At 42.2% G+C, this 13,654-nt stretch overlaps 1 protein-coding gene across 5 annotated transcripts in view; it reads right to left on the bottom strand.

Annotated features, from left to right (window-relative positions):
• Nucleotides 1–12,647, bottom strand: part of LOC139406173 (PTB domain-containing engulfment adapter protein 1-like) — a 152,540-nt gene extending 139,893 nt beyond the window's left edge. The window contains exon 1 of one of the 5 annotated variants that reach the window (XM_071148670.1): nucleotides 12,557–12,647. The gene's annotated coding sequence lies outside the window, so the exon portion shown is untranslated. The remainder of the gene's footprint in view (nucleotides 1–12,556) is intronic. The other 4 variants (XM_071148668.1, XM_071148664.1, XM_071148665.1 and 1 more) reach the window with 4 other exon arrangements.
• Between the last annotated feature and the right edge of the window lie 1,007 nt (nucleotides 12,648–13,654).

Genomic DNA, 13,654 nt, shown 5'->3' with positions numbered 1-13,654 from the left:
CCATCTCAACAAGCTTATCAAAATTGCATTTACAGAAATTACACATGATTGGAAGTTTTTTTTGGAAAGGCATTCTTTTCTGATAAATCTGCTGTTAAATAGTTAAGTGACTGAAAAAAAAAATGTGTGCAACCTGAGGCTAAGCGTTGTCATAAGAGACAGGGCAGGTGGATTTGGAATCCATTTAAACCTTCCATTGCACAGCTTATCTTTGTTTACAAACTACTGCCCACACACATCCTATGGCGTTCTGCATTAGCATCGAACAGCCCACGTGATATGCAGCTGTTCAGGGAAGCTAGAAACCATTATACACAGGCAGTTAGAAAAGCCAAGGCTAGCTTTTTCAAGCAGAAATTTGCTTCCTGCAACACTAACTCAAAAAAGTTCTGGGACACTGTAAAGTCCATGGAGAATAAGAACACCTCCTCCCAGCTGCCCACTGCACTGAAGATAGGAAACACTGTCACCACTGATAAATCCACAATAATTGAGAATTTCAATAAGCATTTTTCTACGGCTGGCCATGCTTTCCACCTGGCTACTCCTACCCCGGTCAACAGCACTGCACCCCCCACAGCAACTCGCCCAAGCCTTCCCCATTTCTCCTTCTCCCAAATCCAGTCAGCTGATGTTCTGAAAGAGCTGCAAAATCTGGACCCCTACAAATCAGCTGGGCTAGACAATCTGGACCATTTCTTTCGAAAATGATCTGCGGAAATTGTTGCCACCCCTATTACTAGCCTGTTCAACCTCTCTTTCGTGTCGTCTGAGATTCCCAAAGATTGGAAAGCAGCTGCGGTCATCCCCCTCTTCAAAGGCAGACACACTCTTGACACGAACTGCTACAGACCTATATCTATCCTACCCTGCCTTTCTAAGGTCTTCGAAAGCCAAGTCAACAAACAGATTACCGACCATTTCGAATCTCACCATACCTTCTCTGCTATGCAATCTTGTTTCAGAGCTGGTCATGGGTGCACCTCAACCACGCTCAAGGTCCTAAACGATATCTTAGCCGCCATCGATAAGAAACATTACTGTGCAGCCGTATTCATTGATCTGGCCAAGGCTTTCGACTCTGTCAATCACCACATCCTCATCGGCAGACTCGACAGCCTTGGTTTCTCAAATGATTGCCTCGCCTGGTTCACCAACTACTTCTCTGATAGAGTTCAGTGTGTCAAATCGGAGGGTCTGCTGTCTGGACCTCTGGCAGTCTCTATGGGGGTGCCACAGGGTCCCCCATTCTTGGACCGACTCTCTTCTCTGTATACTTCAATGATGTCGCTCTTGCTGCTGGTGAGTCTCTGATCCACCTCTACGCAGACAACACCATTCTGTATACTTCTGGCCCTTCTTTGGACACTGTGTTAACAACCCTCCAGGCAAGCTTCAATGCCATACAACTCTCCTTCCGTGGCCTCCAATTGCTCTTAAATACAAGTAAAACTAAATGCATGCTCTTCAACCGATCGCTGCCTGCACCTGCCCGCCTGTCCAACATCACTACTCTGGACGGCTCTGACTTAGAATACGTGGACAACTACAAATACCTAGGTGTCTGGTTAGACTGTAAACTCTCCTTCCAGACCCACATCAAACATCTCCAATCCAAAGTTAAATCTAGAATTAGCTTCCTATTTCGCAACAAAGCATCCTTCACTCATGCTGCCAAACATACCCTTGTAAAACTGACCATCCTACCAATCCTCGACTTCGGCGGTGTCATAAACAAAATAGCCTCCAATACTCTACTCAACAAATTGGATGCAGTCTATCACAGTGCAATCCGTTTTGTCACTAAAGCCCCATATACTACCCACAATTGCGACCTGTACGCTCTCATTGGCTGGCCCTCGCTTCATACTCGTCGCCAAACCCACTGGCTCCATGTCATCTACAAGACCCTGCTAGGTAAAGTCCCCCCTTATCTCAGCTCGCTGGTCACCATAGCATCACCCACCTGTAGCACGCGCTCCAGCAGGTATATCTCTCTGGTCACCCCCAAAACCAATTCTTTCTTTGGCCGCCTCTCCTTCCACTTCTCTGCTGCCAATGACTGGAACGAACTACAAAAATCTCTGAAACTGGAAACACTTATCTCCCTCACTAGCTTTAAGCACCAACTGTCAGAGCAGCTCACATATTACTGCACCTGTACATAGCCCATCTATAATTTAGCCCAAACAACTACCTCTTTCCCTACTATATTTATTTTATTTATTTATTGATTTTGCTCCTTTGCACTCCATTATTTGTATTTCTACTTTGCACATTCTTCCACTGCAAATCTACCATTCCAGTGTTTTACTTGCTATATTGTATTTACTTTGCCACCATGGCCTTTTTTTGCCTTTACCTCCCTTATCTCACCTCATTTGCTCACATCGTATATAGACTTGTTTATACTGTATTATTGACTGTATGTTTGTTTTACTCCATGTGTAACTCTGTGTTGTTGTATGTGTCGAACTGCTTTGCTTTATCTTGGCCAGGTCGCAATTGTAAATGAGAACTTGTTCTCAACTTGCCGAACTGGTTAAATAAAGGTGAAATAATTGTTTTTATAAAAAAAACACACACGTCTAATGAAAACTAGCTAAACTAGTAAAAATAGGTTCTTGCAGTCCCCACAACCATTTTGTGATTCTGTTTAAACCATAGGGGAAAATGCCATGCAGGCTTGACTGAATCGAGACACCAATATAGACCTGACATCATATAACCATGATGACAGTCTGTATTTTTATTAAGCTTTACATCACCTTTGACACCAAACTATTAAACGTTTATTTATGTTACTGTCAAAGATTAGGGGTAAAAATAAATAATTACAACGCTTATATTTAGTTGCTTCGTTAATACACTGCAGTTTACAAGGACATGTGTGAGGAAAATGTGCTGCAGAGTGAACGTTCAATTCCAAATATGCATGAAGTCAACAAGAGTCATTTTATTAAAGGTCGCTATAAGTCATTGTAAATTTGACAGTGGCCCAAATGAGAAAATTACTGGCCAGGGCCAAGATCAAATGAAAAGCTAGTTTTGCACGCAGAATTTAAATCGTTGGTGATCTCATGTTTCATTTGCAGTCTGGGCCAGTACCTTTTATAGCCTACCATAAAATCTGATATTTACACTGATTGTTTAGAAAACAAAAATACCCCCCCCCCCCCCCCCCCCCCCCCTCAATGATGACATACATTATAGCCTATATTAAACCATTTTAAAATGTAATGTTCCCCTCCAGAAATGTGCCCAATAACATATTGATGAAAATCTTTGGGGCTTGTACATGGTCCATATTATCAGGCAGTTGTGCCATTTTAGAAATAAGCATTATCACCTGTCTGATGCAGCATGGTGGCTACATGACTGAAGCATGATCACCTGTCTGATGCAGCATGGTGGCTACATGACTGAAGCATGATCACCTGTCTGATGCAGCATGGTGGCTACATGACTGAAGCATGATCACCTGTCTGATGCAGCATGGTGGCTACATGACTGAAGCATGATCACCTGTCTGATGCAGCATGGTGGCTACATGACTGAAGCATGATCACATGTCTGATGCAGCATGGTGGCTACATGACTGAAGCATGATCACCTGTCTGATGCAGCATGGTGGCTACATGACTGAAGCATGATCACCTGTCTGATGCAGCATGGTGGCTACATGACTGAAGCATGATCACCTGTCTGATGCAGCATGGTGGCTACATGACTGAATCATGATCACCTGTCTGATGCAGCATGGTGGCTACATGACTGAAGCATGATCACCTGTCTGATGCAAATCAAATCAAATCAAATCAAATTTTATTTGTCACATACACATGGTTAGCAGATGTTAATGCGAGTGTAGCGAAATGCTTGTGCTTCTAGTTCCGACAATGCAGTAATAACAAGTAATCTAACTAACAATTCCAAAACTACTGTCTTGTACACAGTGTAAGGGGAAACATAATATGTACATAAGGATATATGAATGAGTGATGGTACAGAGCAGCATAGGCAAGATACAGTAGATGGTATCGGGTACAGTATGTACAAATGAGATGAGTATGTAAACAAAGTGGCATAGTATAGTATAAAGTGGCTAGTGATACATGTATTACATAAGGATACCGTCGATGATATAGAGTACAGTATATACGTATGCATATGAGATGAATAATGTAGGGTAAGTAACATTTATATAAGGTAGCATTGTTTAAAGTGGCTAGTGATATATTTACATCATTTCCCATCAATTCCCATTATTAAAGTGGCTGGAGTTGAGTCAGTGTCAGTGTGTTGGCAGCAGCCACTCAGTGTTAGTGGTGGCTGTTTAACAGTCTGATGGCCTTGAGATAGAAGCTGTTTTTCAGTCTCTCGGTCCCAGCTTTGATGCACCTGTACTGACCTCGCCTTCTGGATGATAGCGGGGTGAACAGGCAGTGGCTCGGGTGGTTGATGTCCTTGATGATCTTTATGGCCTTCCTGTGACATCGGGTGGTGTAGGTGTCCTGGAGGGCAGGTAGTTTGCCCCCGGTGATGCGTTGTGCAGACCTCACTACCCTCTGGAGAGCCTTACGGTTGAGGGCGGTGCAGTTGCCATACCAGGCGGTGATACAGCCCGCCAGGATGCTCTCGATTGTGCATCTGTAGAAGTTTGTGAGTGCTTTTGGTGACAAGCCGAATTTCTTCAGCCTCCTGAGGTTGAAGAGGCGCTGCTGCGCCTTCTTCACGATGCTGTCTGTGTGAGTGGACCAATTCAGTTTGTCTGTGATGTGTATGCCGAGGAACTTAAAACTTGCTACCCTCTCCACTACTGTTCCATCGATGTGGATAGGGGGGTGTTCCCTCTGCTGTTTCCTGAAGTCCACAATCATCTCCTTAGTTTTGTTGACGTTGAGTGTGAGGTTGTTTTCCTGACACCACACTCCGAGGGCCCTCACCTCCTCCCTGTAGGCCGTCTCATCGTTGTTGGTAATCAAGCCTACCACTGTTGTGTCGTCCGCAAACTTGATGATTGAGTTGGAGGCGTGCGTGGCCACGCAGTCGTGGGTGAACAGGGAGTACAGGAGAGGGCTCAGAACGCAACCTTGTGGGGCCCCAGTGTTGAGGATCAGCGGGGAGGAGATGTTGTTGCCTACCCTCACCACCTGGGGGCGGCCCGTCAGGAAGTCCAGTACCCAGTTGCACAAGGCGGGGTCGAGACCCAGGGTCTCGAGCTTGATGACGAGCTTGGAGGGTACTATGGTGTTGAATGCCGAGCTGTAGTCGATGAACAGCATTCTCACATAGGTATTCCTCTTGTCCAGATGGGTTAGGGCAGTGTGCAGTGTGGTTGAGATTGCATCGTCTGTAGACCTATTTGGGCGGTAAGCAAATTGGAGTGGGTCTAGGGTGTCAGGTAGGGTGGAGGTGATATGGTCCTTGACTAGTCTCTCAAAGCACTTCATGATGACGGATGTGAGTGCTACGGGGCGGTAGTCGTTTAGCTCAGTTACCTTAGCTTTCTTGGGAACAGGAACAATGGTGGCCCTCTTGAAGCATGTGGGAACAGCAGACTGGTATAGGGATTGATTGAATATGTCCGTAAACACACCGGCCAGCTGGTCTGCGCATGCTCTGAGGGCGCGGCTGGGGATGCCATCTGGGCCTGCAGCCTTGCGAGGGTTAACACGTTTAAATGTCTTACTCACCTCGGCTGCAGTGAAGGAGAGACCGCATGTTTTCGTTGCAGGCCGTGTCAGTGGCACTGTATTGTCCTCAAAGCGGGCAAAAAAGTTATTTAGTCTGCCTGGGAGCAAGACATCCTGGTCCGTGACTGGGCTGGGTTTCTTCCTGTAGTCCGTGATTGACTGTAGACCCTGCCACATGCCTCTTGTGTCTGAGCTGTTGAATTGAGATTCTACTTTGTCTCTGTACTGGCGCTTAGCTTGTTTGATAGCCTTGCGGAGGGAATAGCTGCACTGTTTGTATTCGGTCATGTTACCAGACACCTTGCCCTGATTAAAAGCAGTGGTTCGCGCTTTCAGTTTCACACGAATGCTGCCATCAATCCACGGTTTCTGGTTAGGGAATGTTTTAATCGTTGCTATGGGAACGACATCTTCAACGCACGTTCTAATGAACTCGCACACCGAATCAGCGTATTCGTCAATGTTGTTATCTGACGCAATACGAAACATCTCCCAGTCCACGTGATGGAAGCAGTCTTGGAGTGTGGAGTCAGCTTGGTCGGACCAGCGTTGGACAGACCTCAGCGTGGGAGCCTCTTGTTTTAGTTTCTGTCTGTAGGCAGGGATCAACAAAATGGAGTCGTGGTCAGCTTTTCCGAAAGGGGGGCGGGGCAGGGCCTTATATGCGTTGCGGAAGTTAGAGTAACAATGGTCCAAGGTCTTTCCTCCCCTGGTTGCGCAATCGATATGCTGATAAAATTTGGGGAGTCTTGTTTTCAGATTAGCGTGGTGGCTACATGACTGAAGCATGATCACCTGTCTGATGCAGCTGGGATCCCCCTCTTTTCAGTAATTACCATCAAAACTGTTGTATTTTCCCGAAGATTGCATTTAGGAATGTTATGCAGTGACTGGGATTATTAGAACACATTTCTTTCTGAGCAGCAATCATCTATATGTATGAGGAGTTGCTGTTATTTTCACCCAACAGTTCATGTTCAGCTGATAAATGAACGACTTCAGGAATTAATCTGTTTTTTAAACAATTATATAGTGCTAGACTACAGAATAGCATTATTACAATATTCACTTTGTATTTAACCAGTGATTTGTGTAAATAATGTTCATGTCTTGACAAGCAAGCAGCTCCAAAGTGTAGGCCTTTGTAAACCTTTCTTTGCTAACAATGACTTAGCTGTGTCTGATATGAACAAAGACTGGAAAGCACGTGGAGGACTTTTGAACGCGTGTGCCGATGTTCAACTCTGAATTAATGGACATCCCGCCTCCGCTGAGACGGATCTGGTACGAGTACCCAGGACCTAGCCTACTGAGGTGGGGCTCACTTCGAGACCGAGAGGGAAGGTCTTTGACACAAAACTATTTAGGCAACAGAGATCTTGATCCAGGAGGGGACTGAATGTCTCTGTTGTAACCAAAAAGCTGATCTTGACATCTAGCCAAATGCATAACATGAGCCCTGAGCTGCATACAACTGGTTTGATACATCTTAGATTTATTATAGTTATACTTAACTTAGCATAGCATGCTGCCACTGTATTACAATGCTCTAAGAATTCATTTCTGGTTGCTCTGGTATGGTCTCACAAATTATGAAATCTTACAAAGCCATTTCCCCGCTGATGCTGGAACACCAGAATCTATGTTAAGTGATATATTGTGTCTCTGACCGCCCTTGTACAGTGGTCACCACTTCCTTGGAGATCAAACGGTTGAGAGCTTGTTTTTAAAGGACATCCCGACAGTCTGGCTGTGCTCAGAGAATATTACACATTTAGTACCAGACCAAAGAATGTAGCGGTACACATGAAATACGTTAATAACAAGGACATTGTAAGATATTTAATTAACATATTTAACACCAACAAGGTATAATGCTTATTTACTTGTCATGTATGTGCTGTTAAATGTCTTATTATACGGTGGATAACATATATATTTACATTGAGTATACAAAACAATAAGAACACATGCTCTTTCCATGACACAGACTGACCAGGTGAAAGCTATGATCACTTCTTGATGTCACTTGTTAAATCCACATCAATCGGTGTAGATTAATGGGAGGAGCCAGGTTAAAGAAGGATGTTTAAGCTTTCAGACATGGTGTATGTGTATACGTGCCATTGAGAGGGGTGAAAGGGCAAGACAAAATATTGAAGTGCCTTTGAACAGGTTATGGTAGTAGGTTCCAGGCACACGGGTTTGTGTGAAGAACTGCAACGCCGCTGGGTTTTTCACCCTCAACAGTTTCCTGTGTTTATCAAGAATGGTCCACCACAAAAAAAAGGACATCCAAACAACTTGACACAAATGTGGCGAGCTTTGGAGTCAACAAGGGCCAGCATCCCTGTGGTTCTTTACTGCATTCACAATACTTTTTTTCTATGAGGTCATGAATATTAGAATGTTTTCATTCCAACATGATTTCACACAAAAATGTATTTTTAGAAATGTACTACTCTTTTACAACTCAGTCTGTGATGTTTTACAATGCTTTCCCATGCAAAGTATTTGTACAGAAGTAGAAAACACACAAAAGTGCAGTCAATTGAGACATTAAGAAAACATTGACTGTGAAAATACATTATAAAGTGTGCCTGGGAGTTGAGCAGTATTATCTTTGACACAGTAGCTCGGGTGGTTCTAAAATACTTCCAGTTCCATACATTGTTTGAATAACAAAGGCTCCCATCACAGCTTGGAAAGTCTTTATTCAATAACAACAATGCCCATCTGCCTGGAACAGTTAAGACAAAATACTTTATAATCACCGAAGGGGGAATATTACAAGACCTAATAACTTTCCACCACATCATTGGCAAGGGGCAATGATTAATTGAGATGTGTAATAAGTGCAGAGAGGATTAATTAACTCATTACGTCTGAAATTCAAAGCTTTGACATTTCAGGGAGTCAATGCACAAGTCAAGCAAGACAAAAAACATCAAAAGTCTCTGTTTCACTGACTCGCTCCTGCCACACACTGTCCTCCATTAAAGAAAGAACAATTTAGACGTGTCATTATTGCCTGCACGCAGACATGATATTAGTTATTAGCATTTCTTTGAGATGAATGCAGGTTCTCCACTGAGTGTCCATCACCTTTTAAGTTTACCTCAATTACTAGTCACATTAGGAGTGGGCCTATTTGGTTCAAGATAGATTTTTTTCTGTTATAAGGATGGGGTTAAAAGTCAACTCTGATCAATAGAATGCGTAAGTGACAGAGGCAGCTCCAAGGCTTGGAGTGATGGAGATCTCAGTGAGATCTCACTGACAGTGAGGGATAGTAAGCATCGGCTGAATGCGATGATGTTATCAGTCCGCGTGAGTATGGTCTAAGACTCAGACAGACTGGAAAGACCACTGAAAGTGTTGACTGAGTACACTGAGGAGAATACTGTTGTTGCTGTAAGGTTGGGCAAAGGGAAATCCTCAACCCTGGCACAATGGCTAAGTGACAAAACTATTAAAGATGCATTATAAATGTTTTTGTATCATTTCAGTCAGTAGTTTTGAAAGCAGTGGTAACAAGCCAAAACAGGTACCCGAAGAAGAAGATTGGCCAAATCATCCATTTCTTATATGTTACGTCCTGCAATTCTTTTTTTTAAGATCCTGCAATTTGTTTTTGTTATAAATTTGAATTTGTACAATATATTATGACCTATTTGTAAGTGTTTAAGATCCTGTTCATTCTCTTTAAGTCAATATCAATTAGTCACTGAATAAAATGTAATTTTGATGACACAGCATTCTCTAACATTTAAAACATAAAATGAAATAAAATCCATCAACTTACCATAAAACATTTAGGCTTGTCAAGACTAAGATCTACGGAGCAAGAGGCAGAAAATGGCAGCTTTGAGTTAGCCTATACGCTGATGATCAGATAGAATGTTATTCTGCACACTCTATGGTTGAGTCAATCTAGATCAGATAGAATGTTATTCTGCACACTCTACAGTTGAGTCAATCTAGATCAGATAGAATGTTATTCTGCACACTCTACAGTTGAGTCAATCTAGATCAGATAGGATGTTATTCTGCACACTCTATGGTTGAGTCAATCTAGATCAGATAGAATGTTATTCTGCACACTCTACAGTTGAGTCAATCTAGATCAGATAGAATGTTATTCTGCACACTCTACAGTTGAGTCAATCTAGATCAGATAGAATGTCATTCTGCACACTCTACAGTTGAGTCAATCTAGATCAGATAGAATGTCATTCTGCACACTCTACAGTTGAGTCAATCTAGATCAGATAGAATGTTATTCTGCACACTCTACAGTTGAGTCAATCTAGATCAGATAGAATGTTATTCTGCACACTCTACGGTTGAGTCAATCTAGATCAGATAGGATGTTATTCTGCACACTCTATGGTTGAGTCAATCTAGATCAGATAGAATGTTATTCTGCACACTCTACAGTTGAGTCAATCTAGATCAGATAGAATGTCATTCTGCACACTCTACAGTTGAGTCAATCTAGATCAGATAGAATGTTATTCTGCACACTCTACAGTTGAGTCAATCTAGATCAGATAGAATGTTATTCTGCACACTCTACAGTTGAGTCAATCTAGATCAGATAGGATGTTATTCTGCACACTCTACAGTTGAGTCAATCTAGATCAGATAGAATGTTCTTCTGCACACTTTACAGTTGAGTCAATATACCAAACCTGTGTCAACCTAAATTACTGTGGGACTTCCTCCCTCTAGTCTACTGCACTTCAAACAAGTGCCATTGCAGACACAACACACTGACTGACGGTGCTTGACTTGTTTCAAATGCTTGTTTCAAATGCATCCTTCACAGAACTCCGCATGACTACGTACGGTATAGTTCAGTGGAACGTTCCTAAACCCAGCAAAACTGTGACGACACATTGTATTCTTAGCCTACATGCCAGTTCAGGGGGTTTTAGCTGAATAACATGTTGTTTTTTTGTCGCCTCGCTTATATTATGACCTTAATTTAACTATGCGCTGCAATCCTACCCAGAGTTCCATGACCGCTTCTACTTCTCTCGCGGTCATGGAGGCCCACTGAAAATTGAAAGAAAGATCAGTTGGCTCTCTGCTTTATCCTGGGCTTTAAAGGCTCATTCACAATGATTTGCAAAAGGGGTAGAATTCATTGTGTAAGAGCCTAAAGGCATTGCACATGGCATCAAGACAGGTTTCAGTTGCTCACAATGGAAACATTGTTTGCCCATATACATTAGGCTAAATATCCTTGTTTCTCAGGTAATGGTCACTGTAACAGACAATGTTTGGTAGGTGGACATGTTTCTAATAAAACAGTCAATCAATCGAATCAAATCAACATTTGTTGGTTGTGTACACAGATTTGCAGATGTTATCGCAGGTGCAGCGAAATGCTCATGTTTCTAGCTTTAACAGAGCAGTAATGGCTATACAATTCATCAAATTACCACAGACACTACAATACTACTTCAGAGATCAAAACATACATCAATGGAAATGGTGTATGAGACATGGTCGGTGAAAAAGACACAGACAGCATCATGCAGTACATTAACCATGTGAAATATGACCACAAAAAGACATGCCACATGTCCTCTAGTGGACAGAGTTCATTTTGGCACTGAGAGCAATAAACAGTTCTCTGAGAGGTAAACGTGGACTGCATGTCCTTTCCATTGGGAGCTCCTCTTTAGCCTCAGGGTGAAAACTACAGTGCCTGCGGTATCTCTACACTGCCCCAAACACTGGAGGACAAATTGGGGTGGCAGGTAGCCTAGTGGTTAGAGCGTTGGGCCAGTAACTGAAAGGTTGCTGTATCAAATCCCAAGGTAAAAATCGGTCATTCTGCCTCTGAACAAAGCAGTGTTCCTCAGTAGGCCGTCATTGTAAATAAGAATTTGTTCTTAAATAAATAGAAAATAAATCCAGATCTTTGGCAAAATGCAAAAGACTGCCCCCATGGATGAAACAGTGCAAAGTAATGACCAGTATGAAGCTGCTGAAGGTACCATGGTGAAAGTGTGAAAAACAGAGCTTACTCAGTGACAATGACAACTGCAGTCACAAATGTCTGAAATAAACATACAACATCACCAATATTGAAATAGGTCCTAGTAGTAGGCAGTAGTATATATATTTATATATATTTTTTTCATCAGCTGTTTAATGAAATGTCTATATATAATTGTATTGCAATTACATATTCTCTGAAAGTCTGAAAAATCGATAAGCAACTGTTTTTAAGCAGTATGGCTTACCACAGTGAAATGACTATGTAACACCGTTACAACTGGTAATAACACTGTTATATTATGGTCTTTATAAACTGCAATAATGAAAATGTACCTTCCGCGTGCACCTCCCGCGTGCACTGAAATACGGTGTCTAGGTGGCTTGATTTATGCATGCAGTTGTGGAACATGATTCCAATAGACGAATTGCAAATATGTAGCATTGCACTCAGTATTGCCTTCTGTCGTTATGTCCACCAACAGTAAAACTTAGTGCCACTTGACGCTCGCATCCACGCTGAAGCAAATAAACCTGTCTGTCCGAGTGCGCGCTACAAAGTTTATTGTCAACATCACGGAGTAACATTGAGAATATGTGAAAATAGAATGGACCTATGCGCACTACAAATAAATTGATAGCAAATGTATAAAGTTCGACATATTTTGCACTTGCAAGAAGTTCATTATTATTCTTCACTAGGGCTGCGCGGACGTGTTTTGTACAGAAAACAACAAAAAGGCTACACAAACATGCGACTCGATCAACATCCAAACACAAAACTATTGAAACAAGTGTAGGCTAATCCAATTCCAAAAACGTATGAAAAAAAATATGAATTGACTTACATCACAACACGACAGTTAACGGGCTGTCCTGAAAGATGGTCCTCGGCGATACCACATCAACCCACCCTCTCATGCCCTCATCTCATCTCAGCACACATATGGTGGAAAAGTTTAGTGACGTCAACGTACTCGGGTTAACGTTGCAGATCTACTGGAAGTGCCAGCATGCTGCACATTTAAAGCGACAGATTATGGGGTGATAACAAATTGACATACATCTGGAAATCAAGTGCCACCTTTCAGGGTGATTTTTTGCAGCTAGAAAACGTGCAAAAAAAAAACAATTTCAACATACAATTAACTCATTATAATTGGTAGAGTCTCTGTTTGAATTAGTCAATGTAGTTTTTCAACCAGATCTCCCGAACTCACAGACCTAAGAATAGTTTAACTAAAACTTGCCTCACCTCTACTCTAAGGTCTCTATCATGTATCAACTACCTCTCTGAGGACGGCCATTTGATTATTAAAAAGTAGGGCCATAGGTCCCTGAAACACTGATTGTTCTATCTTTCTACTTCTTGTATTCTGGATATTACACCCGACGATCTCATATTGTTGTTAACACATTCATTCAGATTCCATTATAGTTGAAAATTGCATTTCAAAAAGAGTACTCACAGAAAGCGTGCATCAGGCCATTTTTTCTTATTGGTGAAATGAGGCCCTGCATTACGAGTGCAGAAGAGCACGGCTCCACCATATCCATCACCATCACAGCTCATCACACCAGCAGTCAAAAGAAGACTCGCATGAAATGTCTCTGAAATATTGATGGCAGAAATGTTCAGGTGAGGCTTCTCTGACTGAGGCTGATATGAAGGTCCATCAGCATGGAAATTGCTTACATTTTGATATGAGTTTCAGATTTAAAACATCCTTTGCCACAGATGCTGAGAGCAGGGGTTCCCTGTTGGGTTTTCTGAGTGTGAAAGGTGGAAGGTAACCTTATGGTGAATGAGATTAGGTGGATGGTTGTATCACATAAAAGCCAGAGTTGACTTTTTTTAAATACTAAAATACACCTAAAGAAACTCTGACTGCTACAAACTGGTTAGCTAGTTGTGATGCATACCATTTTGTTTGTCTGTGATAGAT

The sequence above is a fragment of the Oncorhynchus clarkii genome, chromosome 3 (genome assembly GCF_045791955.1).
Source record: "Oncorhynchus clarkii lewisi isolate Uvic-CL-2024 chromosome 3, UVic_Ocla_1.0, whole genome shotgun sequence".
NCBI lineage: Eukaryota > Metazoa > Chordata > Actinopteri > Salmoniformes > Salmonidae > Oncorhynchus > Oncorhynchus clarkii.
The sequence above is the reverse complement of the archived record's forward strand: the minus strand, read 5'-3'. Positions and strand labels throughout refer to the sequence as shown.